Genomic DNA, 26276 nt, shown 5'->3' on the forward strand with positions numbered 1-26276 from the left:
AGAGCTGAAGTTTAAACGATCTGGGCTTCCCGAGATCCGCAACAGTACAGGATACTCAGAGACCTGCAGGATGTGCTCCAGGGAGAGCAGCAACAATCTGGGGTGGCCAATTCTTAAGGACGGTAAAGCTGGATGATTGTAAATCTGTTATGGATGTGAGGACTGACATGGTATTCTTCATGTTACCTAAACAGTTTCAGATCTTGATTATTAAATGGAGGACATTTGGGAAGAACTAACGTACTACGTGTGTATTGCACAGCAGATTATAGGATAGTGAATTATGACCAGTTGCATAATTGTGTATTATTTCTTTACATGAGTGTGAACGCAGTGTCAGTGAACAGCCTGGCCTTTTGCTACAAGTCAGGCTGTGAAGATGAGAAGACCCCTTCCACTGCGAATGGCCATGGGCTGATCGGGAGCTTTGGACCTTAGAAATTGCTGGCGCTGTGCACTGGGGAAGTTGCAAGAGAGAAGCCTATGAGTAAGAAAGTCACTGAGCTGTGGCAAGAAAAGGCTGCAGTTACATTTAAAGCCCATGTGCAAAGGGGTTATAGCTTGCAACTAAAAGACCTAAAAGATTTATCCCTCTGTTGCATTAAAGAGGGCAAGTGTCTACATAAGAATTGACTTGTTTGAAGAGAAATTCCAGTTTCATATTATCACATACATTCTAATCACGGCACCAGGAGATGAAAAAGTGTTAAATGTATTTTTTTTTTAAAAAAAGGAGAATGATTAGACATCATCCAGGAAGCGGCTGTTTTGATGATTTGATGATGCAAAATAGGATGAAGAGAAACAGCTTTGCCATGTCTGAGCCTGGGAATAATCTATGGAATAGAAAAAAAGGGATTCAGAGCAGCTGCAGACTCTGGGGCCTGCTGCAGGAGGCAGGTCAGCCAGTGGCAGAAGGGGCTGTGATAGCTGTGGGGTCAGGGGTGACATGCAGGAGAGAGGTGATGGTGCATTGCATTTTGTGTTGGATTTTTTGGATTATTTCAGTAAAATGGAGGGTTATCAAATGATGTTGCAGCCAGCTAGCATTCCTGCAGAATTCACTGCAGCTGCATCATATGCCATGGATGTGACAGAAGTAACTGCTTCATAACCGAGGCTGCAGAGTACCCGGGGTGTTAGTGACACATTGCCTATCAAGCCTCCTTCCACCTCTGCTTTGGTGCAGAGGGAGAGACAGAGACCACTACCCAGCCGAGTCAGGGACTAACATTCCTTCACTGTCTGTGCTCCAGAACTGGAGTCTCTACTTAGCTGCCTGTGGCCAGGATTGGCAGGAGCCAGGATCTCCACTAGCACATTCATACGTAGAGCCCAGCAATCAATGTGTGCGAGTGACCAGAAAATACCCCAGCAACAGGAAGGAAAGGAAGCTAGGGCTGACGCCCGATGCCCAGATCCAGGAGTGTGGGGACTGGCCCCGTGCACACCTTTCACGTTACAGAAGTACCAGCCTGGTGATGGCTCCAGGGGCGTGAGTCAAGAGAAAGGGAAAAGGAGGCCCATGTGCTGGTGAGAGACTCTTCCTGGGCTGCAAAGCATTATTTCCCATGGTAACCAGCCCGTCAACAAGCCCAAGAGCAGCAACTTGTTTGGAAAACAAGACAGCCCTCAGCTGTCCCGTTGCCTCTCCTGGCATGGTGAGTGGCACGCCCCTTCATCACAGCTGATACTAGGTAACCCCCCTTCTCCTCTGTGCAGCCCATGGCGTGAGGATGTGCAATGTCATTGCTCCCCAACAATTATCCACTGAAAGGGTTAGTGCAAGGAGCACACCAATCCAGCCAGCAGCTAGATATACACACCACTAGATGTGTACACACAGCTAGATATACACACCGAGTGCATTCAAAGCAAGTTAAGGTGGCAGAGTCAAACACGCCAAAGTAGAGAAATGCCAGAGTTAAGGGTGTCTAGGCAACCTTAATTCCCCTTGTGCATATGCGGTATTTGATACAATCTTTAACTAGCTGATCACACCCTATTTTCCCACAGGATCCTAGGCTTCTTCAGTGCACAGACTGGACCTGCTCTGGGGATGAATCGGGGTTATGGGTGTGGGGGAGCGGATATGTGATAGGGCCCCTGCTTCATCTGTTCAGAGGTTGGAAGGTGTCGACTATTTGAAGTGCTGGAAACAGGCAATTCTAGGCCCACCCAAAACTGAAGGCTTTCCTCTCCTCAACTAAGGGAGGAACCACTAAGTTCAGGCTTCAACTGATTACAGGGGACAATGAAGTAGAAAAAAGGAACAGGAGTGAGATCAAAGGCTGGAAATCAAGGAACCGGAAGGGGACACTGAGCAGAACCCCCTCCAGCAGCTCCCACTGCTCCTCAAAGGCATCTAGGAAGTCAGTGGTCACTGCCCAGAGGAACTCTGCCCAGAGACATGACCTAACCAGGGGATGGAAAGGGACCCTACGAGCAGAGTCCTGTCCCCTGCCCCCTCCAGCTGCTTCCTCCTCGGGTGATGGATGGACACCTTGGCCAGCGGCTGGAAGAGGCTGACAAGGTCTTGTGACTTAGTGGGGCCATGGATGGGGTGGTGCCATGATCAGGAGGTGTGGAGAGAAATGCAGCCACCTCAGGAAGAGGTTCTGGAGGAGCCGGAAGAGGGACTGCCACCTGAGGCTACGTAAACATGCGTCAGCACCTCCCTCCTGCCGCAGAAGGGGCAGATGTCGGGCGAGTTCGTGCACCGCACCAGGCTGGGAGGGGTACAGTGACTGAGGCAGGGGCTTGCAGGAAGAAAATGGACGGTCTCAGGGCTAAGGCAGTTAGCTGCATGCTGCCCTGGAGAACTGGGTTCTATCCCTGCCTTTGCCACACTGTTCCTGGGCCATGATGGGAGAAGTCAATTCTATGAAAGTGTTTCATGGCTGGGCCCTAACTGTGTGTTCCTCGTTCCTTGGGTGCCCATATGAGCAAACTGGGCTTTGATTTGCAGACATGCCGAGCATTGATGGTTGTGTCTGAAGTCAATGGGAGCTGTGCTTTGAATATAGCAAGTGCTAAATACTCTGAAAAATTAGGCCCCACTTGTCTCAAATCAGGCACCCAAAATTAGTGGATTTTTTTAAATTTTGACTTTAAACCGTGTGCCTTCGTCAGTTCCCCGTCTGCACTCGGGGGATAAAAGCACCCCCTCCTCTTCCAGGGGTGTTGTGAGAGAAATTCATCAATGGCTTTGAAAAGCTCAGATACTACAAAAAGAAAAGGAGTACTTGTGGCACCTTAGAGACTAACCAATTTATTTGAGCATAACCTCTCGTGAGCTACAGCTCACTTCACGAAAGCTCATGCTCAAATAAATTGGTTAGTCTCTAAGGTGCCACAAGTACTCCTTTTCTTTCTGTTACTCTGAAACCTGTCAGATACTACAGTGAATACCCCCATAGAAATGCCCAGGAGGGTATTTATCATTTTATGTTCAGGGCAGGATCTCGATAAGCAGTAAATAAGGCCTGGGGCCACACTCTGAATGATTGTGATGTAAAAGGAAATAATGGCCAATACAGCCATCACCTCCCATCCTGTGCACTGAATGAGGCAGGGGCCAGTATTAAAAAATAGTTATGTGATCATGTAATTAAAGCCCTTGTCTTAATGCATACACACGGGGGGACCAAATTAAACTTGCACTGGTACATTAGTTCTGGCATTTCTAAACTTTTCAGAGCTTGACTTTGCAATCTCAACAGTCTTTTAATGTAGAGGGTTTTGTTTGTTTGTTCGCTTGCTTGTTTAATATAATTTCCTACATTTTTAAATAGCAAACTGACACACAAACATCCCGCCCAAAATTCCACCTTGTCAAATTGTATTGACTCCAGCATGGGTTACCAGCAGGGTGGGAACCTTCAGATTCACAGGACAGACTTCCACCACTGAGCTAATGGAGCTCCAGCCGTAATAGGCTGTTATCCTCTATGTGGACCAGCCACCACAAGGGGACAACTCAGACACTTTTCAGTGGATTTCACTGAACTTGCGAAGAGCAGAGGGATATTGGAACATAGGAATCCTGGGTTCAAATCCAGTTACTGGGGGGGAGTGGACAGACACTTCTATCCACATCCCCTGTGCTCCTAACCCCATCTCCCTGACCTTATCTCTCCCATTCGAGTCAAACTGTTTCTTTCTTTTCCTCCACAGTGGGGTGGGGATTACAGGGAGTGCAGGACAGACAGGCTCCATGCTCTGAGTTCTGGGGCCTGATTCCACAGCAGCTCCTGGCTGCCAGCCAGTACAACTGCAGATGTGTCCTGTTTTGCCCCATGCGGGAGCATGCACTCGCTGTGCTTGGCAGGGCACTTTTTGGGGGTGGAACCTGCTCAGTGGAGACAATGTTTGGAGAATTTTGCTGCCAGCCTCTAACAAATCTCTTGTGAGCATGTGCAAATGACAAAGTTAAGGGACTCATAATTTGGCTAGATTTGTGTGGATTTTGACAGGGGCAGCAACAGGCACATCCCTGACACCAGGGTGGTCCTCCATCCCTGCCAAATTTCAAGTTCCTGCTCCGAAGTATGAAGGAGTTGGTGCTTCTCAGTGAACCAGTTGTAAGAATTTTTTAATACAGGCAGCGTGAAACAACATGCTTTTCCGAACTTCATTATGGGAAACACTTTTGAACCACTTTTGATGAAATTTTCCAAAAGCATGCAGCTTGAGGCAGACATGCAACGTGGACATTGCAGCCCAAATGATTATGTTTTAGTAAAGTTAAAAGTAACTGAAACCATGGTTGTATCATAGAAAACATCAGGCTCCCCTTACCTCTACGTGGGACTACCAGTTGCCCTGATAGCGCTTGTTGCTATTTCTTTATGGCGCACAGAATTGTTTCACCTCATTTTCTGTGGGGATCTTTTCTAACTTTTTCCCTGCTTTTTTAAAAAAATGTATTTTAATGAGAAGTATCAAGTCCTGATCTCCCTCTTTTGTCCGGAAGGACAAGTTGGCATTTTTGGAGGACTCAGAATATGAAGTCTTAAATCGCAACAATGCCCCTGCCCTCTGTTCAGCTCTGCGAGCATTGCGGCTTAGATTTCCAGGTTCCAGACTCCGGCTATGTCACATTCACAAACATCCAAAGGCCAAAATCCTCTCAGAAAGAGAGAGAAGTTAGAACCCGATATTCTCAACTTTTCCAGTGTTAAAACCTCCAACACATTTTCCCAACATTTATTTTGGTTTTCTGTTCACCTTTACAGCAGGAGAATGGCCAGGGGATAGCTACGGTGTATAGCCATACCTACAAGCCGTGAGGAATTCCTGAGCTCAGCGATCAGATATCCCGATGTAGTGAACGAGCAGGGTTACAGAGCTAGTAGCTGGTAGTCTGAGGCATTAGGTCCAAACCAAACCATTTCCCCCTTTTTAGACTCTACACAAAACTCCAGATTTTTTTTTCTTTTGCAAAAGCAGCATTATGTGCAACAAATGCAGATAAAGTGCCTGTCCAGGTTTATAGTCCTGCAGCTTTGATACCCTTTTTGCTTGCATTTTCACATGCTCAGAAGACAACAGGTAATAAATCTGGATAGTTCACACTTTTTCATTTCCTTTTACCTCACATTTAATGAGATTTCTCCTGTAACAAAGGTGCTATTGAAGCTGAATCTTAAACAAAGCCAGGCGAGGATGAAGTGTCCAGCGGATGGGGAATGACAAAAGCTTTTGGGGAGGGGGCAAGAGGGGGCAGGGGAGTTTGGAAAAGTTTTGATTTGGCTTCTGTTCGAGTTTCGGGTGAACATGTTCTTGTTTTATCCAAATCAGTTTGTCCATCCCTCGAACTCATCCCTATAGTCAGTACGACTAGAATAAGGCCCATTAACACATAGGTGCTAGGGAGCCCACAGCACCTCAAGTTTAGTGCTAACACAATTCAAACCTCAGCCTACGTTAAAGAAATGTGCAGTGCTGTAAAGACATGGACGTAGTGACCTCATTGCAAACCCCAGTGTAGAAGCATGGGCTGGGCACACAGTGTGGTTTACACCAGGGCAGTTTAATCCAGATTAATTTGGGTTAATGTTCCACTCAGAACAAACTGGAAAATGCAGCAAAGAAGGAAAGATAGGAAAGCATTCATGAAAATATTGCTGAAGTTATATACTGTGTGCAGAAGTCCCCTGTGCCAGCCTGCCATGGGGAGTGGCCCTTTAGCCCTACCCAGAGGATGGGCTACCCTTTAGGGGGGAGACATGTTTATCCAACGTTGAATCCTGCAGAAACAACAACCAAAGGTTTGAAATTGTTTTAGGAAAGCTCCTAAACTCAAACTGGTGCTGAGAACTCTGAGAAGTTAAAACATCATTTTGCAAAACCTCCAACTCCACCAGGTTTTCCTAGCCCAAAAAAACTAGATATTTTTATTAGCTATTTTACAGAAGACAAAGACTATACCTACAATACGCTCCATGCTGAAGGACACACTGCTGCAATCAGTACTTGCATACCTGCAGCTTTGCCATAGTGTATCTTATTTATCTATTACCGTTAGTTCTTTGGATCTCTGTAATAATAAAATACATTAGTGGGACTCCACATGTGACACGACAGAAATCATGTCCTGGCATATGGACAACAAAATCTGTGCAGGGAAATCTAATGGCCCTCCAGACTTACACAGGCATTTGTATGTTTCCAGCTCATTAACGGCCACTCGGATATAATGGCTGGCGGATGGCATCACTAGTCTTTAGCAGAGATTGGCCTAACCCTGGGCTCCTCACACCCCCAGGCTGTGGAGAGGTTGGAGTTCTCTCTGAACTTAGTCGCTTTGGCCCCTCTCTTCTCTGTAATCGAATTTTAAAACACAAATATTGCTTTTGACGGGGAGTAACAGGCAACGCAAAGGACGGAATCAAACCCTCATGTCCCATAAACATTCTTGCTGGAGGTTTCAGGTAGCACAAAGGAGGATCATCATTTTAGCTGTTGATCGAGCAGTAGAGTCTCTATTATCTGTCTGGGGTCAGATTTTCCAGGGTTGTTCTTGGCTCCATTTGTACTTCCCCTTTTCATCCCTGTCACCATTTAAATCCTGTGTCACTTATTAGTTTTTAAAATGTCACATGTTCAAAAAGAATTAGACTCCTGTGAATCCAGTTCCCTCCCCTTCAGACATGGGCCTCACACCCTAACCCTATGTAAGCCCCGAACCACTCAGCACCATGCAGGCTTGCAAAGGAGACAGTTTCTGTGCTGTAACTCCAGAGCTCATTTCTGGAGAACCCTCCACTTGGAATGAGAATGCCATCAGTTAACTCAGAACAAATATATAATGTAAAGCTGATGAAGTGGGTTTTTTGGGGGGTCTGGATTTTCTTCTCTCCCTTCTCGAATAAAGGGAAAGGATTGGAAAAGATCTCTGTCATAACCAAAATTGGCAAATACGCCCAAGCAGAACAATAAAGGGGAAGAGGGTATTCACAGCATGAATTTAATCACTGTAGAGGAATAATAAAGCTTTTGGAGAGAAGCCCTCATTTCTAAATCAGTCAGTTTCAAATGCATTGTAAGTTCCACGTCCAACATCTGTTAGTCCGACGGAGCTGCGTTCCCAACCCAATGGATCTGGAAAAACGCTGCAGTGTTTTAGTAACTCTAGGCAGTTGGCAGTTTCATTTTAAATTGCAGCGTTAATCAGAAACATATTGTCCATATTGTCAACACTTTGTTTAACCAATTCTATAAAGTCAGTATTAGTGTTTAAAAGATTCTGAATTGATGGATGAAATAGTCATCATCCTGCAAGCTAAGCCCAATAAAATAGAGCTAATAATTCAGAGAAATAAGGCAGAAGATACTGGACACACACCAATGGGTGAGATTTCCCTCATTCGCACCTGGTGTTGACAGACTGATCAGTGAAACTGATACAGAAAAAGCAATTCCCCATTGACTGGCTTGATGGGAGCTCCTCTTCCCCCCTATGGTGGGCAAGGTTGCTTAGCAGAGAAACTGGCACCATAGTGATGGGCACATAATTAAATGGCACTAATACATTTTAACCCCTTTACCCCCAGGAGTGGTGAAGGGATAGGGGGCACTTCAGTAGGGCTGCCCTACCATCGTCTCTGTCTTTGCACACAGAGAGGGACTCTCCTCTGGCTTGATCCTTGCTGTCCATCTGCTGAGCCGGCTGCCGGAGCCCAGCTCTGGCCAAGGCCCTGCACAGGACTGGCCATGCTCAGATAGAATTACCTAGCCCTCGCTCATGCTGATTTGGGGAGATGGTATTTTTAAAAGCTGCGATTAAGTTTGTTTTTCTTTCAAACGCCCAAGAGGTGCCTAGAGAGAAGCTCTGGCTTCTCGCACTGTGCCGAGAGCCCAGCACTCCCCCAAGTGAAAGGAACATTCTGACAAAGACGAAATTACATATTAATGACGCCTGCCTCAAATGCACCTTTTCTGTCTTTTTTGGAGGCGGGGGGGGGGGGATTTTTCTTTTCCCTTCTCCCATTACAGCCTCTCCTGGACTTTGGCAAACGTCAGGGCCCGCCCTTTTTTTCCACAGCAACACAAAGGGAGGGGCTGCCAAGCCAACCAGCCAGCTTTACAGGCTGTGTTTGAGTTGTTATCTTATTGTTATTGCATTTTGGCCTCTTTAATCTGCCTAAATTCGGCGAGATTGCCTGAGCTAAGGGACCCAGGGCTAGTTGGCCAAGTAACCATCAGCCGCCATCCCTTAGGCAGTTGGGCTCTCACTCTGGGGTGACTGAAATTATTCGGTACTGGTCAGCACATCTGTACTCTCTAATCCAGTCAGTAAATAGGGGAGAGGCCACAAATACCTTTAAAATATATTTTAAGATCTTGTCATTTATCAAAGTCTGATTGTTTCTGTCTGCAGCCAACGCACCATGGAACTCATCCAGCCAGTTCACAGCTTCCCAAACGTGAACAAGTGAAGCCCCGCAAGGTTCAGACTCCCATGGAACAGGTTTGGGTGGATCACAGAGGGCCAGTCACTAGCTCTTCCATCCAGCCCTACTCTTCCACCCAGAGGGGACTCTTCAAGCCAATTAATCGAATATTCTGGACACCAAATACTGGCACACGCATAATGGGCCGCGCATGTTCCTGGACATACCTGGAGCTTCCAAACAACCTGGCAGTTCCAAAGCATCAGGCCATGTCTTGGTGACCCACTGCTTCATTAAGCTGCCTCCCTCCAGGGCTCCTGCTCTGTGAACACCTCTGCCCCGACTCCCTCTTTGCTCCTGTGCTGCAAGGCTACTTCACAGTGAGAAGAATGTCAGTCGCATCTGATGGAGGCCGGAGAGAGAAATAACCCAGCAAGCTGCCTGAGAACCCCGTGTGGACACGCTCTTAGAAAAAGGAGGGGTTGTCGGGGTTTCCGTCTATCACCAGCACTAATGAGCAGCTGCTGCTTGTGAGGAGAGAGAGAGCCAGCCGGCTGAGGGGTACTGCATCTTCCCTTGGACAAAGCAGCAGGAGCTGTGCCGTGGCCAGCAGTCCTGCTATAGGGATGGACGAGCTGGACTTGCATGTCTGACTACTAGGATACCTAGTAAGTAAAACAGCTGCCTCTGCCCCTCTCTCTTATGCAGAAAAGCACCTAGGAGGGGTGAGTTTCTGGACTGGAATTTACAAGTGTCACAACAAGGTGGCAGAAAGCAGCAGCAATGGGTAGACTGGGGTGTTATCATGGTGTTATTGCTGGAGGCCAACGGGGGTGAGGGTCCTTTTGCCTTTGCCCTGGAGCAGGTCTCCCTTCCTCGGGCTTTCCAGATTTGACCTGGGTTTGCATGATATATTCCCCTGGAGTCAGATCAGCCCATGAAAGGCTGCAAGGAACTGAATTTCCTCCACCTCAGCTTGCTTATTAATGCAGGCTTCTGAAAACATTTCTCCAGAATGTGAGCTGGGGCCAGATTCCAAATCTAATTGCATGAAACAAGAGGCTTTCAACACTTCTCATCCTACAAAAATAGTTTCCATTTTGACTCCTGATCTCCTTGACAAAGTATTTGAACGTTGTTGTTTTTACTGCAATCCGAGTATAAAAAAATAGCTCCACTCACTGAACTTGGAAGCCATGAAATAATAACCCAACAACACAGGCCTTCTTGGAAAATTCTTCTGAGAATAACACTGCCCTTGGGCATGTCTAGAGCCTTGTTTGTTAACACAATCTCTTTTCAGAATTAGAGCCTTTATAAAGCAAGACTTATTACATCGGAATATTATGCTCCCTTCATCATTACGCAGGCCCCTGTTACTAAATTAATGTAACCCTTTTTAGGGTGGTATTTTTTGAATTTAGTTTGGGTTTAGGTAGCTGCTTTTGAGAAAATAGGGAGGGAGGACGGGAAATAGTTTCTCCACAAATACTCAGGCCAGCCAAACTTTTCACGGTATCTGTCTCAAACTGAAGAAGGTAAAAAGAGGTTGAAATGAAGGAAAACAATTGCATTTCCAGAAAAATCTCAATTTGCGTTGGAACGGAGAGTACCTGCCGTGGGCAGGGAGACACTGGGGGCTGGGGCATGTTCCCTACAAAGCAGGATTTCTGAGCAAGTTGGGAAAAATAAAAATAAATGAAGGCCTCAGTTCTTCAGACAGTTACATGCGGGGTTCATTTATTCAGGTGAGCAGGCCTATTGACTTCAGTGGGACCATGCACACATTTAAAGCTAAGCACAAGAGTGAGTGTTTGCAGGGTCCTGACCTAAATGTTTTAATTGCACAAACCGGATGATCGTGGTCCTCCCCCAACCCTTCTCCCAAAGCAATGCTGGCAGCAGGACAAAGATGAGCAGCGTGGCAGCTGAAGTCAACAGCGTTGCTTATGCTACTACAGTGTAGGGCACAGGTGACTGGCGTCACCAACCCAAATCTCGGGCGAAGCCAGAGCCTTAAAGTCACCCAAAGCTTGTGACAAGGAGAATTCACAAGCAATATGCTGCGTTGTTCTGCATTGCCTTTTCTGTAAATAAGCAACCACATCACGGCAATATGAGCAGGATCTGCCCTTCTCAGCAGACCCCTTCTGAAACACTATGCTGTTAGGCCAGACATCAGAGAATAGCACTGGTTGAGGACAGAAAAGTCTTGCTTTGGAAGGATCACACCATTCCACGCAGCAATGCCCATAATACAAAGATAGAACTCCCTCTGGCCCTGCAATCAGCTGGATCTCAGTGGTACCTGCGGTCTGGAATGTCCGTTCAGCCCCTCTCTCATAAATCACCCCTCCCAGATCCTAGGAACCACACTGTGTTACCAAAGATAGGCCTCCTGGAAACCAGGCAAGCCCAGCTGTACTGGGGAAGAAACTGAAAGGCTAGGCCTGGCCCTGGTCTGTGCCATCTCGTCCATCAGCACAGCAACAGGAGCTGGCCACGCAGCACTGGGGCAGAACTTCCCTCGTGGCATCGGCATTAGGAGAAGTGGCTCCCCAGGTCATCAGTTTTCTCGTGGCTCCATCAGCGCCTGGTACTGCGCCATTGCCCTCCCACTGAGGGGCAAACACCCTCCCCTGGCCCCCAGAGCAGGAGTGAGAGCTGCTTGCAGGAGTGAAGGACCGACATCCTCCCCAGAGGTGGGGAGGGGAGACTGGGTCACTTGGGGATGAAGAAGGGGCCTGGTGGAGCTACACAAACTCACATGTCCACTCCCCACCCCACACCAAGGACAAGGAACTGTGTTTTGTTTTGTTTTTTTCACACTGTCAGCCCCAGCTGGCTACTGGCCTGAGCATTGTTAGGCATTTACTAGGCTATTCAGGCTAAGGAGGAACTCCATTTTATCCCAAAGCTCCTTCATGTTTCCTCAGAGACAATAAAACGGGCTTAACTTGGAGTTCGCTGGTGGGGAAGCTAACGCCCTCCTCTCAGTGCCCGGAGCCTCTCTGCACCCGCAGTCTTCCAAGCCTGAGCTGTTTGGCTAATGAAAGGTTTGTGGAACAGAGAGCTGAACTGGATCCCGCCTGGTGCATTGTCTCCTAAGCCGCCCACCCTCTTCTGATTCCAGGCTTGGTTGCTCGGGGAGCTGCATGGAGAACAGAGAAAAGGAGGGCTGCTGCTTCAGTTTCTCCTCATGTCCCTAGCTGTTTCCTGTTTAGAAGAATGTAAGATCCTGCTGCTGCTACTGGAATCATCACGTCTGGTGGCTTATGAGCTGGTTTTCCCAAACCCGATGCAGGGTCTTGGTTGTTTTTTTAAGGAACTTGCTGAGATAACTCTGGAGAGAGGCCTCTTGTTCCAGACAGCCCTTGTAAGCTGTCAGCTGAGCTGTAGCGGGGATCTCGTTTATCTCTACGCTCTGATCAGAGTCTGAACACAATCAAATTACGCCTTTTCCTGGTAAAACGGGGACTCACCCAGTTTTGCTGATCCTGGTGCACTGCGGTCTAATGGTTACACTGCACTCAGCACAGGAGAGGTCAGGATTTCACTGCAGGTCTGTCTACACAGCAAAGGCAAACCCATGGCTGGCCTGTGCCAGCCAACGAGGGCTCGCGGGGCTCAGGCTGCGGGATGGTTTCATTGCTGTGTAGACTTCCAGGCTCAGACTGGAGCCCGAGCCCTGGGCCCGTCCCACTCGCAGGTTCCTAGAACGCAGGCAGCAGCCAGAACTCAGTTGTCTGCACCGCAGTGACACATCCCCGCAGCCCAGGCATGGGCCAGCCACCCGTTAGTCTCTGCTGTGTAAACAGACTCTTAGAAGTTACGGTAAGCTGAAAAATAAGTGTGAATTTCATAAACTATTTTTTCAGTGTGAATTTTCCTGAAATTTCATAAGTTTGTATCATTCAGAGGTTTTCAACATCATTAAAATGTCTCCCAATTACTGGGAGAGAAATAAAATAATACTCAGTGAAAGAACTTTTCCGCCTTATGGTAAACTTGTCCAGTTATGCCTCATGCAGAAATCTTTTCAGAGAAGAACTTGTCTTAGAACAAAGTGCTTTTTTCTCCCCAAGAACCACAGAAGTTTGATACAGAAAATCCACTTTCTGTACCATCTTCCCCCTTTTTTCCTACCCCTTTCAAGGCCACATATGGGACCAACACACTCTTCTGGGCAAGATACAGATTCCTCCATGATCCCATCACTGTCACTTTGGGGCTCAAGCCAGCAGGGCAGAGAGAGGGTCTCTGTATACATGGTGCTCGCAGTCCCAGCTAGAGTGGGGTGAGAATGTCCAGGGTCTAACTGCTAGCTCAGATCCCCTTCATGACGGTGTCTGGCCGGGCAAGCTGCATTGCTTCTCATGCCATACACGGTACTCTGTGGGATGCACACACCAGAGAGTGCCCTCAATTCACCGTTCATCCACAAGCAGATGATTGTATGTATTGTTCGCTAGAGCCAGGTATAAAACCGAAACAAAGGCAGTGATATTTTCTATTCTAAATTGAGTGGAAGGACGCCTCAGAGCTGCCTCTCCGTTCTCAAGCTACAACCCAGCTCTAAAAAGGAGAAGCCAGGTCTTGTTTGGTTACCAGAATTATAGTCCATTTGAGATTTGGATTGACTTTAACAGCACACAGCACCAGTGGTGGAAGAATCACTGGCCTTGCCGCTCTCTCCTGATTTTGGCTTTTTTTTTTTCTTTTTTTTAATATAAATCTGTTAAAAACTTGGTTTAGTTATTGAATGAGAACAGCTGCTGAGTCATCATAGGGGTTCTCTCGTAACCTGCTGAATTCGTTAATGATGTATGGATTTCACCACTAGCACCTAGGGTATTTGGGACGCTCCTCGCCCCGTCCAGTTATAGACCAGCCCTCTGTTGAAAGCACAGCCTGGCTGGGTTTAGCTGTGTATGGAAAGAACTAGGCTCAGATTACAGCCCTGCACTAGCATAAAGTGCACTGATGATCACCTCCAGTGGGAACGTCTTCCCCAGCTCACAAATCTGTTCTCTTGGTTTCTGGGCCATTCAGAATTCTGTGCAGCACCTGGGACATGGCAGCCGGTGCAGGGTCAGCCCATGTTTCTGAGTGACTTGGGATATATTTGCCATAGCTAGAGGCTTAAGTGTATTCCCATGTCAGCTTTTACCAGTGTTACCTGAAGCTTCAGGGAAATGCAGAGAACTGGGAGAACAACAGACTGTACTTTAATTTCCCTCAAACAAACCTGACTTGCCCTTTGCAAATGTACTAGTTAATCTGCCAATAAATGTCTCAGACATACTATATGAATAATAAAGTCTGCAGTTTGGCATGCTTCTTATCGCCTAAAGACATATTGCTAGATTCAGCTTCCCATTAACTACTTCAGCTCTGGAAACACAGAGCCTACAGATTAGATTGCTGCCTTTCTCTGTGCTCTGGTTTCATTTCTAAAACCCAGCAAGATCTGCAGAACATTCCACACATTGCAGCTGGATTATCTTCTTGCACCACTGCTAAACCCTGGAGTTTATCACCGCTGCAATTACACTGGCTGCCAGTTGCCCACACACATTTTGAGAGAGCTCCCCTGTGACCCATAAGGCCTCACACAGTTCAAAACCAACTTTCTCCTTCCTTTACAGAATATGCATTAAACACAGGATTTGGGGGTTTGCCAACATCTAATGTAGGCAGGGTCAGCTCGGAGGGGGCAAAAGGGGGCAGTTCTTGCTGACCCCTTCATTTGAAAGGGCCGCAGACCAAGTGGTGTTGCCATCTGGTGCACAGGGCCACAGCACCACTCAGGTTTGGCCCACCGGCCCCTCCGTCTCAGCAACACTATAGCAACGCTCAGCATGGGACATGGGCTCAGCGCTGTGGGACAGGAGCCAATCCAGGCTCACTATCCACTCCCCACCCCACCTGGGGGGCCTCCCCTCAGTGGTAATTTTTTGGAGAAGGTAGGGGAGAGTAGCTACAGACTTTGTCTAGGGCCCCCAGAACATCTGTGTGACCCTGAATATAGGAAAAAGATCTTTGGGGATGGAGGGTGAGTCTTTCTGTTCCAGGTCTCAGCCTCTCTGTAGATGTTGTACGGTCTGCAACATTTTGTTTTACTTAGCAAGTCCATTTTTTTTTAATTCCTCCAATGTTTTTATCGGCCTTCACTGCTGTGGGAGAGTTCCTCTCTTTTCCCTTCTTTGATTCTTTTGAACTTAGGAGCTTTACTAAGTTATGAGGCAGGTTGGTGCTGTGACTAAAGCCCTGGGCTGGGAATCAATAGACTTGAGTTCTGTTTCCACCTCTGTCTCTCAGTCATTACATGATGCTGGGCAAGTCCTTTGCCTCAGTTTTCCCACATAAAGCATGGTAATAATGATACTACCCTTTCTGAAACACTTTGAAATCTACCGGTGAAAGCTAAATGCCAAGTAGCATTATTTATTGTGATTTTACTTAAATTTCTTAAAGGTCAAATTTAACACAAAATATTTACTGTAAAAATTGCTAATGAAAGCAAAAGTTGCTAAAATTCAAAATATTTTACTAACTTTTGTAAAGTACCAAGATTCACAAGGCATTACACTAAAATGCAATAAACCTAACATGAATATTAATTTAGAAAATGATTTAGAGGATTCCAGATATTAAGAATCAGCCCCATCTTATCGCCTCTGGAAGCTTAAACTCTCACGTTTATATATAACAGCATTTCATTTGTCCTAATAATATTAACAAACCAATCTGTGGGGCTGTGCTGCTGGGTGAGGAGAACGGCCGTCTGAAATACAAAAGCAAAAAAAGCATTCGGAGCCATTTGTCCAGGGCTGGCTGGGTTGCCCCTTGAAAACCTACGTCCTGACTTTCAATTTACCCATCGGAATCTTGCTGCTGCCTGGCTCTTTCTGTCTCTATCACGAAGGGGATTTTTCGGCAACATATCAGCAAAATACAAAAGCACAGAAAGCATTCCTCAAACCGCTTATTCTTGAGCTGTACAAATCCTTACTATGTCATGCATCCAAAATAAATACATACATGCACACACACACACAAGGATTCTGATGGTCTTTTCATATACTCCAGCCACATCTGGCAAGATACACCGGCATGTTTATGGAGGTTATACTAAAAATATATATCTCAAACATGCTACACATACATGAAATATTTATTTCATGAGCAAAATTTCCTTATGGCAGGTCATGCGAGAACATGCATTTGCAGTTTATAAATCTCTGAAACAAGCGACTGAAGCAGCCAGCAGGCACAAACCTCTTGTAAGCTGGCTCATGAGAACATCCCTTTTAATTTATATTTTGGTTAATTTTAGCATCATTTTCTTGGTCTCCTACCACTTCAGCCAAACCAGGAGCATTTGGTAGATATTAAAAGAACAATGTAGGTTTTACACTTCCTAGAACTCGTGGCTGTGGTAACTTAAGCATTCAGTGTGCAGATAGACAAATAAAACGCAAATGAAAAAACTAAAAGTAGAAAATGTCTCCTCATTTGGGAGTGAGTCAGTAGAAAGAACCTAATCTTCCTTTGAATTTGTAGGGCATTAAAGTTCTAAAGCATTGTGGTGGCATGTGTCTATTTTTCTTCCCACAGCCATATGCTATTGGTCTACATGTCCTGATTCAGGGAAGCCTCCCTTTTCAGTACTAAATTGAAGCATACCCTTAATTTTAAACACATGTGTCTGTGCAGTCCTGTATCTGGGTCTAAACCGCTCAGAAAGGCAAACATTTTCCTATGTTAGGCGAAAAACAGGTTTCTGTATAACAATAAATACATCTCTTCACCCACTTCTCTCCCTATGTCACAGATCCGTGACCCCGAGCCCTTCTTTAACACAACTGACAACATCACTAATTCATCAAAGAGCCGGGAGGAAAATGGCCAAAAACAGAGATGAAGAAAAAAGACCAACAACGAACGACGATGGATCACACTGTTTATGTCAGAGACTTTCCCAAGAAATGTCCAGCTGTTCATCTCAAGCCAGTTCCTGGAACAAGCAGCGCCGCAGGTACTGGGTGAAAATGACACAGCGAGCAATGGATTTACGCATCCATAGCAATGCTAAGGAATCTAGCTTCACTGGGGCTCGTCCAAGCCCAGACCGCTCCACTCGTCTGAGATGGTGGAAATTTCGCTCCTTGGCTATGTGTTTGTTTTGCCTTCAGATCAAGTTTCTCCGTCTCCCTACAGTGCCAGGAGCTTGGCACAGGGGCTGGGAGGTCTCCTGCATTGGCAGCAGCTTCCAGGGCGAATGGAAACTCAAAGGCTTACATGAAAAACTATATGGCCCTGTCATCCTCTCAGCTCTGTGGGAAGGTTTGGCGAGCAGTTAACAGAAAACAAGTTCAGAATAAACTTCTTACTCTGGTCACTTGGATTGCTTCGGGGAGTTCTCTAGCTCAAGTAATAAAGTAAATGGCTCTTTTTAGAGCTGAGAGTAGGAGAAAGGCTTTTTGTACTGCCGTCCCATGGAAGTCAACATAGATTCCTTGAAAAGAGAGAGTGAGTGAGAATGAACTGTAGATAAAATATTAAGGGACAGATTCTGTCCTGTCCTGCATGACCACACAAGGGATGATGGGACTCTCCTGTGTGGCTATCCACTTTGGGTGTAGCTGCATGGTCAGAAAGCAGGGTCCATGAGGCCACTAGATGTGTCCCCACATGCATATGGACGGGTGCGTCATGGAGAACAAGTGGGACTTTGATCCAGCACCTCTCCTCCCATGTGACACCGGCGCACCTGCTGGCATGGGGCACGTCCCCCTCTCCCTTCCCCTCAGGGAGCTGGGCAATGGACTAGGACAGAGTCACAACAACATACTGCCTTGTGCACGGGGCTTGTGACAAAGCCATGACTGAGCTCTACAATAGGCACCAATGAACTCCAGGCACAAGGGGTGCGGTGGGGGGGACGGGATTCTTCTCCCTTCATTTAATGCTGGCCATCTCAGTGCTCAGCTAAGTGCTTCCCCATTCTGAAAGGGTTCCCCTGGCTGCAGGGCTCCTGCAAAGCGGCGTTGCCAGGGTGTAAGGAGGGCATGGCCATGCGGACGCGTTCTTCTCCCTCAGGACCCGTGTGGGATTAGCTCTTCAGAGGAAGGTGCGAAAGGCCAATCCACTGCGAAACGTTCCAGGAGCTATATGGGGAACCTCCCAGAGATTCAGGTCTCTTTTCGGAGGGCTCTCTCTCACACACAGGACCCATGTGGCCCATAAAATACAGCGATAGCACAAGGGGAGTGTGAACAGAGGGACAGGAGCTTTTCTCTCAAGGCCTTAAAAAATTTGATTGTTCTGTTGTAACAAAAATAGCTTCACGTTCTGGCTGAACTGACATTGCACTGGGGTGCAGCTGGCTTGTCTCGGGGACCAGGGGTGGGAGAGGTACTTCAACCGTTGCTGGCAGTTCTTTGCTGTACACAGTGACGGGCTGTCAAGTTTGTGCTTCTCTGTGGATACCTGGATGGTTTATGCTTAATTTAGGTGACAAGCGGCAGACAATCTATGGATTTACACCAGGGGTGAATTTGTTCCACCTTTTCAAAACACCTGTTGCTTTACATTTGATGTAGAGCAGCTCAAAGCAGTTTCAACAAAACAGTTTCCCCATCAGAAAATGCAATTTAATCAACATCAAAACATTTTACAGAAACATGCAGCATTCAACAAAATTTTCAAGGGGAAAAAGTCAAACAAACGTAATAAAACATTTTAACATTATCAAAATCAAATGCTTTCATGGTTCCAAAGAGAAAGCTTTTGGAATCCTCATTTCCTGGGAAATTTCAACTTTTGGTTCTGATTTAGAATGAAAACAAATTTTGAAATGTCAATTTCCCACAGAATGGAAATTCTGATTTCTAACTAGCCATAGGGTGAAGTCATTTCTGTTTCAGTTTTACAGCTAATTGTTTTATCATTACACTAACGCCTCAGCTATTTCATAGTAGCTGACACAGCATATTCAGTTACATGTTAGCACACAAAGAAACTGAATCACAGACAATCTAATCAAAGAGATGAGCGAATGCAGAGTCAGTTAGAAGAATGCATATGCAGTACATGTTGTTCTGATTCAACATTCGTATTTTTCTGAAGATAAATAGCTAATTGTGAACTGTAAGTCATATAAGCAGAAGCTGCAAAGAAAAAAGTTTAATGGAGTGCAAAAGCTGATGGAGGTCTGGGAGTAAGACGATCCCTGTAAAGAGTGTCCATTACTCTAGAGCAGCCTCTGGAGTTTGTTTAAAGGTTCGAGTAGGGTATAGTCATGTTCTCTGTTACCTGACACTTTGGAGTTCATCCTTTTCAGATGCTAACAACAGGTGCTAACCACAGCGGTGGGCATCAGGGGCTCAATCCAGAAAGGTAGTCAGCACCCTGGCCCTGATCCAGCAAAGCTCCCAAGCATAGGTTTACTGAAATAAATGGGACTGGTCATGTGCTTAAAGTCAAATATGTGTGCAAGTGTTTGCTGGACCAGGACCAGAGCTCTCAGCACTTGGCAGGGTCAGGCCTCCATGTCAGAACAGATCTAACTGGATCAGACAGAGAACAATATTCTGAAAATTCAGTTACTAGAAGAGAATGGGTCCAGCAGAGAAAGATCTTTCCCTTTCTTGATTGCAACGGGAAATTTATCCATGGCATCCATTGAAGAATGCTCAAGGAACGAGGTGCAACTCAAATGTACCAGAGACTAAGATACCATGGTGATGGGTAAGCCTACATAGACAGACGTCCATCATGTCTACCCCATATCTTCTCCCCCATGCACTACAGAGTCTTGCAAATGGTACTAAAGTTTCTGGAGAGACTCACCCCACACCAAAGTCACAAATACTTATATAACTGATATTATCAGAGATGACAAGTAGCTATCATTTGGTTTGAGCCTACGGTGAATTAGCAGTACACTGATGCATTTGCAGAAGACAGATGCCCCAGCTGGTAATTGCATAACATGGATTTGTTAAAAATGCGGTCTTGTCTTTCATATTAGGCAAAACCCACAGGTATTGACAAAGGGAAAGACAGAGAATTTACCAGAAAATAGCGTGTAATTTTTTTTAAGCCAAAAGAACAATTAAGAAATTGCCACTTAAAGAGAAATCCACTAAAGTGAGAGAATTCGTTCTATGTTTGTATATGATCCCAGAGGTAGAAACCAGTTTCCAATCCCCTCTCAGCCTTCCACCACTAGCAGAACTGGGGTTTAAGTGGACATATCAGTTTTCAGAGTAGCAGCCATGTTGTTTTCCCCACAGTGTTTACAATCTCGGGGAAAGTGAAGAGCTCCCAGTGGTGATGAGCTGGAGTTAAAGAACACGCTGCCGACTCATTGGTGTCCTGTGTAAAACTTGTGTAGAGGGATGCGACTTGGTTGTTAAACTTCTCCATGGATTTGTAAGCATGTTTGAGAACGCCAGTGATCATGTGCAGCCATCAGAGCTGATGTAGATCTGACACAGAGTCTGAATAGGGCCTTCGGTCTCTTAGAAGCTTAGAAAAAAAGGACTTTGAGCTTCAGAGCCTTAGAGCCTAAAGAAAATAAAGCCCTTGGTAAAATAAGAGGATCAGATAAGCCAAGAGAAAATGGAATTGCATAAAGTAAAAATAACTAATCTATCTGGTTGTCACCACATAGGAAAAACAAGAGCTGATAATAAAATAAATTGTGGCTCTGTTGGATGCTTTCCCCATTGGTTCCAGGGTGCTTGTCTGTCGGTTGGTTTGCTTGTTTTCACTGTAGTGAAAATAGGAAGAGTAGTAAATGGTGTTGGTGAAATCACCTCACGCACAACACATTGAATCAACTCCCAAAAGCAGTCAGGACCCTTCTAAGTCATTTAAACCCAGGAAATGCTAATATTAAATCCTCAAGAGACAAATATCCCTCAGCCCAAATCCTCCAGCTACGAAAAAACAAAGTGTTTTAGTTCTGGAATATGTAGGTTGGCTCTTTAATATTCGCTCTGCTGCACAGACACAATACAAGTACCATAATGCTTTTCTAAGGGCTCAGAAGTTTCAGTGAGGCCCCTTTTTGACTCACGGAAGGAATTGGGTTCACATAACCCTCACTTAAAAAATAGACCAGCACATTTTTGCTTTATCAATCTCTGTTTGCTAAAGACTAAGGCTTAGTGATCTGAAAAGGTTATTTTGAAGCAAGGTCACTCTTGCTGCCACAGGTCTAATAAAACAAAACTATAGCCAAATTAGAAACATATTTCATCTAATAGGGGAAAATATAATTGGTGAATCTGTCTGGTGTTTGACCTACACTATTTATGCTAAATGGAGGTTTAAATATATCACAATGTGGTATGCACAAGAAAAGCTGCATTCACTATATTTTCTGTGCTATGCTCCCTTGTCCTTAACCCTTCGCTTCCATTAGATTTGGCAGCATTACACGGAGGCTATAAAGCAAGGGTGATGCCCAAGCTTTTCAAAAGTGACGAGTGACTCGGGGCGACCAGCCTGAGACACCTCCAAGGGGGCTGCACACTTCAGAAAGTGCTGAGCTCCTGCTCTCTAAGAATTAGGTCTCTTTAAGGTGTCAGGTTTGGCACCCATAAACCGAGGCACCCAAAATCATGAGTCAGGACTGACGATCTCGAGAAGCTGTTTTAAGACAGTTATTTAAATGGTAAGATCTTTGGGAAATATGTTTCTGGAACGCCTGAATGAAGATTCTGGGGGGTACCACAACACAAATAATAATTAATAATAATGCTGCAGCCATGAACTAACTAAACATAGAACTCAGATGTGTAGGACTGGAAGGGACCTCGAGAGGACATCTAGTCCAGTCCCCTGCACTCAAGGCAGGACCACCTAATGTCAAAGCCAAGGTAGGACTCTAAATCTTCAAAATTAAAATGAGTACAAAAGCTTCAAACCAGAACTTGAGCTGGAGCTTAGAGAAACTTACTGGGTGGTTATTGATGGACTGCCATGGGCAGAGTTCCCCAGGCCTGGCTGCCATCCAACATACGCAGGAATGAAAAGCAAACTTTTCCTAGAGCCCGTCATCTTCGGATCAACGTTTTCACAAAAGTGGTTGAAAAAAAGGGGCTTCCCTCTGCCCATATTGAAATGAATTTTAGTGTGAGTGGATGGTCGCTCCTTGCCCTGGTCTGCGCATGGGGCTTTGGACCTTCTGTACTGGAACCGCCCTAGGCATATCATTAAGTTGTGATCAAAATTCAAGCTATACAAACTCTTTGCTAGCCCTGGAATGGACACCAGGAAAGACCCTCACCACTATGACATGCGCTGGTTGATGATGCAGGAGGTGTAATTGGTGGTCAACCCGCTGTTTATCATTCCTATTGCTAAGAGAAATCCTCCTGCACCTCCCTGTAATTTATGTTCTGAATAAGAGTGAGGGGATCCTTGAGCAGCAGTGATGGATGAAAAAGATGGTCTAGGTTTACTTAGTCCTTCCTCAGCACAGGAGGCTGGATTTGATGACCCCTGAAGGGCTCTTCCAGCCCTACAAGTCTAGGAGATTATTAAAAGGGAAATCATTTGAAAGGGTCCATCTCTTGATTCTTCACAGTTATGTAACATTTCATAAAGTTCAAAACAAATTGATTCCTGACTCCTTCGTGTGACAGCAGCCAGCCCGGTGCGCTAGCAAGCCACGGCCTGGGGAGCGCGAAACTGCTCCCCCTGAGCCACTGCAAAACTCAACCACTCTCTCTGTCCAGGAAGGCACCATCGTGTGTGCAAAACAAGCTACAAGATTCCTCATCAGGCCCATTGCCTCAAGAGAAGAAAGCACTGTGGTGCAGCTAGAGTCGGCAGTGGTGGAGGACAGGCCGGCATACAGGGGCTCCGCAATATGGGCGCATGGTGGGAGAACTCCCAGGGTAGGAACTCCTGAGTCACGCTGACCAATATTGTCTCCTTGTTTCCTTGTATGCCCCTGTCTGTCAATATCCCTCTGTTGTCTCTTGTCTTGTGCTTTGATTGCAAGCAGGGAGGCACCGTCTTTTCAGTCAGTGTCTGTACGGTACCTAGCGCAATGGGGTTTTGGTCCAAGACTGGGGCTCCTAGGCAATAGGTGATACAACTCATTTTCTCAGCACTTGCTGATAACCAAGAAAGGAGGGATTTGGTGATGAAGTACCTCTGAAAGAAGTGGAAACAGACACGGTTTATTCAGTTCTAGACACTGCCTAGCTGTAAAATGCAGATGGTAGGTCAGCCTCTGCAAAGCCCAAACCTAGATGACAGAAAATCCTGCCATGCCTTTCAGCGTGTTTCAGTGTCCATAGGGCCAGGATAATGCTCAGCTTCTCAGAAATACAAAGACAGCCCAGCGATGGCATTCATTTCCTATACAGCACCATCTACCTAATGCAACCTTCTTGGGAGCTGCAGCTTCCATTACATTTAATCATTTCCAACTGCAGCTTCAGACTGAGGGCAGCTTCTATGAAAGTTAATTACTTTCCCCTGCCTCTTGCATGGTAAAGGTGCCTGGTATAAAGTTATGGCTGCTAATCAAAGGAAACTTCTAAACACAGCTATATGGTACTCATTACGCACTCTCTCTTGGTGAGGGACATGCACTAGTCGACATGATCATGCATGTTAATATGTTTCAGCAAAAATCCATGAACTCTCAGCCAAATGTTCGTAGCTATGATTCATCTCTCATAGGACTTATGATTCAAAACAAAAAATCCCAATCAAACAAACAATCACTCAAGCTCAAAGTCTCTAGCAACTTGACTCCTTTTAGCCAGGAAGAGGTGGGACTCCTGGCTCGTCCCACTGAAATATTTACAAAGATCACTTAACACGGACAGGAAGAAACTCGTCTCATCAGGGCATTGCTTTGGTAGCCAGAGGTACATGAAAAACTCACACAGAATAGCAAGAAGGTAACAATGTGCCTGGGAGATGGGCTTGGAGCACAAGGGGTTTTTAAATTTTTTTTTAAAGCTTGATGTGGAAGAGAAAGCGGCTAATTAAATTCCTTTGCTGAACATACTTAGTTAATCTTTCACAGAGCTGATTGCATTTGGCTGCTGTCCAATACCAAGAAGATAGGATTGTGTTCAGTGAGAAGTAAAAGCAAAGCATTGATTTAGGAGGATCCTTGTAGCTGACCAGCTGACAGTATCTGGGCTGTTTCAAACATTTAGAGAGGAGCGATAAGAGTGGCCAAGGTGGTACTCGCGAATTCTTAGCACATTAGGCTGTGTGTGTAACTTGCCTCTGCGATCTCCTTCAATGTTTAATGTGCAACGTGTCGGGAGGGTGCGCGCACAGAAAGCCTGCACTGCTCTGTCCCTACCGATACAGGGATTATTTAGTCAACGTCAAGCACCAAATGCATCAAAAATAAATAAAACCATTTGTTCCATCTGCACCGGCAGCCTGGAGGCCACATGCAGAGCTGGAGTGATTCTAAAACGTATGATCTGAAGCAAAATGTCCAGCCTGATTTCAAGCAAAGAGGCCTGACAAAGTGTCTGAACCTTGGCTGCACGTCTGAACTGAATTTCCAGCTCAGCTGGGCTCTGTGCTGATCGGTGCTAAACGTGCCAGCTGCCCCGGGCTTCCCCAAACACAGCACGCACTTTGCTGGGCAGACAGGAGACAGCAAAGCGGGCTCCGGCGTCTGGAGCTTGCTTAGCAGACTCGTTTGTTCTCCAGGTTCCCAGGGCTCACTGAGCCAGTCCAGCATAGCGGAGGTGGGGGCTTGGGCCAGCTCTTCTGCCTGAATGGCTCACCCGCCTGCAGTTAGAAACCCCAGAGAGAAGCTCCCTCACACACGGGAGGGCGTCATTCCGCGTTGGACCCACTTGTGCCTTTAAGCCCCGGGTGCAGAGGAAGCTTGTAAGAGCTGCATGCAGACAGCCATTCGCAGTGCATGATAACAGCAACTTTATTGAGCTTACACACTTACGAACAGTGCAACCGACTGTCATTCTTACCTGCCACTAGATGGCGGAGTGTACATGCACTGGCTGTTCACTTTGCACAGGCCACACGTCCATACACCACTCTCACAACTGGAGTGGTGCACTGCACACTGCCCCAGAGGCTGCTCTGCCTCCCGCCTGCACATTGCCTGCTGGTGCACGGTGCGCCTTTGTTGGGGACCCTGGGGCATGGCCACTAGGTAACTCGAGGGGATGGAAGACCACGAGTGTCGATGAAGCCCCCTCGCACCAGGCCCCGGTGTCCTTGGCCCCCCCCCTCCTGCCTGGAGGCACTCGCAGCAGCTCTGCGTACTAGGCCCAAGTGTCCTTGGCCCCCCCGCCTGGAGGCACACACAGCAGTTATGCTGAGAATCTGCAACAGTATGTTGCAGAGTCAGACTGCCTGAAACTAAGCAAGGCCAAACAGGGGAGATATGGAAAAACAATGCTGAATAAAGCAGCTTTATGTATAGTTTAACAAATAATACAAAGAATCAGGGAACTAGCTGGCAACTGAATTGGCTGGCTGTATAAATACTTGGAGCAGCTTGCTATTAAATAAGTATGCTAAAAAAAAAATGTATAAACGGCAACACCTTGATGGGGCGCGGCTTCACCCGCCAGGGCGAAGGAAAGTGGGGCTGTGGCCCTATTTGCTCCCCACAGCCTTTCAGTTGCCTCATGCTGCTGCGGGTGCTAGACCTGAGTCTCCTGGAGCTCTGGGGAACAAAAAGGCTTGAAGCTATGCCTGCACTCCAGGGCAGGGGGCTCTCTCCCCGCCGCGGTACCCGAGCAGGGCTGGCGAGAGTCAGTCCCACAAAGTCTCCTGACCAGAACTCAGCCTAGAGTTCAGCAAACAAAGCAATAGCTGGGAGTTTGGAGGTCTGTGGCCAAGGGAGGCATGTGTAGAGCTGTGCATTGGCTCACGCAAACCAAACCTGCTCAGTCTCACACAGCCCTGCTCGATGTTTTATCCACCTCTGCCCGATGAAGAGCCGAGTCACCACTGCCGGGGTGCCAGGATGGCGGAGTGCATCACTCCCGCTGTGCAAAGCAGGAAACCATCCCCTGCAGCTCAGAAGCCGCGGCCTGCTAAGGGGGAGGCGGAGGAGTAATTCCTGCGGGATGAAATCCCCTTGCAGCTCTTTCCGTGGCCAGGAGGGGGCAAGAAAGCTCTGATCCTGCCGCACGGCTTCCACCACCTTCTCCCCTATGTAAGCGCAAGGTACCACGTGCAGGGTGCCACCAGGCTACTCCGACGGACAGACTCCTGCGGGGGTGGGACATTTGCATCTACCTCATCTATTTCCAGGGTGAATTTGCCTGAGTTGATTATGCCTGAGCAGCTCCCTCAGGGATATCATTAGAGAGGCAGTTAGTGAACCACAACATG

This window comes from Caretta caretta, chromosome 15, assembly GCF_965140235.1.
Source record: "Caretta caretta isolate rCarCar2 chromosome 15, rCarCar1.hap1, whole genome shotgun sequence".
In the NCBI taxonomy this organism is placed as follows: Eukaryota; Metazoa; Chordata; order Testudines; family Cheloniidae; genus Caretta; species Caretta caretta.